This window comes from Suricata suricatta, chromosome 13 (assembly GCF_006229205.1).
Source record: "Suricata suricatta isolate VVHF042 chromosome 13, meerkat_22Aug2017_6uvM2_HiC, whole genome shotgun sequence".
NCBI lineage: Eukaryota > Metazoa > Chordata > Mammalia > Carnivora > Herpestidae > Suricata > Suricata suricatta.
In genome coordinates this window covers 27,318,299-27,321,635 of record NC_043712.1, presented here as the reverse complement: position 1 = coordinate 27,321,635, position 3,337 = coordinate 27,318,299, and positions in this window count along the sequence as shown.

Genomic DNA, 3,337 nt, shown 5'->3' with positions numbered 1-3,337 from the left:
CTTACAAAGTGAAAATGAAATTTTAAACATCAACAATATGGATGATAGAGTCGAGAGTTAAAAATCAAAGATAAACATTTTAAAGTCCTTGTACTATTCAGAAGGATAGTAGAGATGTAAAGTACAAACTATGTTAAATTAAACAAGTATCATTAAAAAATTAAGAGACTCATAAAAACAATAGAAATAAGATACAGAACTTTCAAATCTGTTAAGAAAATTTAAGAAAACCAAGAAAATTTCATCAACTTAATAGAAGTCATGAAAGTTGTTCAAAAAAATAAGAGAAAATATTTTGAGCATAGATTTATAAAAGCACATAATGAGGATGAAAGAATCAAAAGCGTAAATATTCATATTAAATATTATAAAGGCACCAGTTGAAAGATATCAATTGATATTGTGGAGAATATATTAACCTGTTTTCTAATGCTAAAAGTCACCTTTCATGCCAGCAGGAAATTCGACCAATCCAGTTGTATTCTATTTAGAAGAGATATTCCTAAAATTTAACACAGAAAGTTGGAAAGTAATGCGATGGAAAAATATGTACCACATAAACACTAACCGAAAGAAAGCCACTCCTTGGAATAAATCAGGCTCGAAGGACCTTGAAGCAAAAAGCTTTACCAGGAAACTTATCAGAAAGAAAAAATAGTCCTGAAGCTTCTCCATCTTACCACAGCTTCAATATAAACACTATGAATAATGACAGAATTACAAGAAAAAGACAAATCTACTATAAAAAGGGAAAATTCAGTATCTGCTTTAAATTCTTAAGTGAAGTAATAAAATACGCGCGCACACACACACACACACACACACACACACTTATATAAAACTTTGCATTAAGACATGAGAGGATATTTTCAAACCTAAATGAAATATATAAAAATCAATACAACACTAGGAAAGGAAGCAGTCTCAATAAATACCAAAGAATAATATTCTAATCTCAACTCTGGCCATAATACAAAAAACATTAGAAATAAATATTGAAAATAAAACCACTCCCAAAATGTTTTTAAATCTTAAAATTAGAAAACATATGATTAAATAATTAATAGGCTAAAAATATATTCTGAAAAAAATTCCAAGATATTTTTAATTCCAAAATATTTAAAACTAAATTATAATAAAATTACTATAAAATATCAAATTATTGAAGGACATAAAAGAAAACCCAAGTAAATTGTGAAGCTCTATTTTGCTCATGTTAGGGAATTTAAAACCAAGTATATACATTTGCCCAATTTGTAAGATTTAGTACCATTCCAAACAAAATGAAATAGGATTTTTTACATTTGTCAAGTTGATCCTAAAACTCATGGAAGAGTAAAAAGCCAAGAATAGCCAAAACTGTGCTGTAAACCAAGAAATAACAGATATCAAGACTGATCATAAAGCTGTAGTACATCAGATAGTGTGGTATTGATTCAGGTAAAAACAAGTATATCAAAGGAACAGAAATGAGAATCCAGAAATACCATGGGTATATATGGAAGTTCATTATATATCAAAGGAACTGGCATTTGATATATAGTAGCATTAACAATAGGAAAAAATGAATTAACGATTAAATAACTGGTGCCTGGGCACTGAACTAATTGTACTGAGAAAAGATTCAAACTCTACCGTACATTATGTCCAAAATAAGTTTGAGACAAATAAATGTCTAAATGCAAAAAAAAAAAAAAAAAAAAAAACCCACACAAAATTCACAACTATCAAACAGCCAGAAAAGAATGAAACACGTGTTATAAAATTGAAGTACAATTAATGGTTCCTCTTTTAAAAATATGTGTTCCATTCCCTTATATCATGGTGTAATTATCATAGATGAGCTAGTCTCCTTGCTAAAGTGAATGTTCTCCTAACTAAAGCCTATACACTTGTGATGATGCTTGGAAGAAGATAAATGTAGAGAGAATGAAAATACTAAACCTGGCTTTCACAAAAAAATAAATAGTCTTCCGAGTATGTCAGTACCTTCAAAGAGAAAAAGAAAAGGAATGAAAGGAAAAAGAAAAAAGGACAATTGCCAAGAATCTAATAGAAATCAATCTCATTTCCTCTTGTTTCATGAGCTTCCCCTTCCATCCATCTACCATGTAAAAAAATATTATGGTGTCCATTAAAAATGTCTAATACAATGAGAAAATACACATAATACATTAATTTTAAACAGAAAGTTATGACAGGAAATGCAATGTGTTCTCAATGTGTTCACTGTATGTCATATATCCATAAAAATAATTAAAATATCAATAGTTTTATCTGAAATTGTGGATTCCTTTTCTCAATAGGCTTTTCTTAATTCCCCAAACTTCCCACAATGAATAGGTATCATTTCTATACTCAGGGGAAAAAATCAACTAAACAAAAAAAATTTCTTTTAATAAGTAAGGTACAGTTTAGGTCTTTTGCACATGATTTCTAATATATCTAAAGGTTATTATCTTCAGCAAGATTTAAAGGTTCAACTTTAAATCACTTATGGGATTACAGAGTCTCTTAGAAGAAAACAGAGGAGCCACTGGTATGCCCTCTGGAAATGTTTAGGGCCTAGAGGTTAGACTACTTCGGTGGCAGACTGATTTACTACCAACACAAAGTTATAACATGAATTTCCATTGGAGATGAAAGCTTTATTTTTGATCCACCCCCTTACCACCACTAGCGATCATCTGGAACTGTGGGATACTTCTCTGTGTGTTTTATGAGCAGGACTATAACTCTAAGAGAAGACAGCTAAGATTCTAACTAATCTAAATAGGAATAGCAGCAGCAACTTCTGTATGTAGACAGAAAACAGTGAAACACTAGAAAAATGGAATGCTGACTAGAGAGATCCATGCTTGTACCTAAAAATGGCTTCCTTGTTTTGAAGACTGTAGTCCCAATAAACCAAACTACTGTGAATGAAGAATCTGAGGATCCTACACTGATGATTAAATGAGGTAAACTTAAGCAGAGTTGAGAAGAGTTTTTCCTCAGAAAAGAGAGAAGACATGGGAGTTGGGAATTCTGAATCATTTATTTCATTTGAAAAGTTTTTAAGAAAACAGTGAAAATCTTGGGAAATGAGTTACTGCTGGGGGAAGTAAGTATCGTGGATACTTATAAAATCACTTTAGTTTTTATTTACCATGGAAGATTTTTTAAATGGCAGCCTAAGAGTTCAGATTAAATTAACATGTCTTGTGCACTCCCTCTGTTCTCAGATCTTCTAAATATGTTAACTCTCACAAAACATCTACAAAGTAAGTAATATTATCTCATTTTAATTATGTGTATGTTAAGTGTCTTGCTCAAGGTTTGTCCAACTATCAAGCCG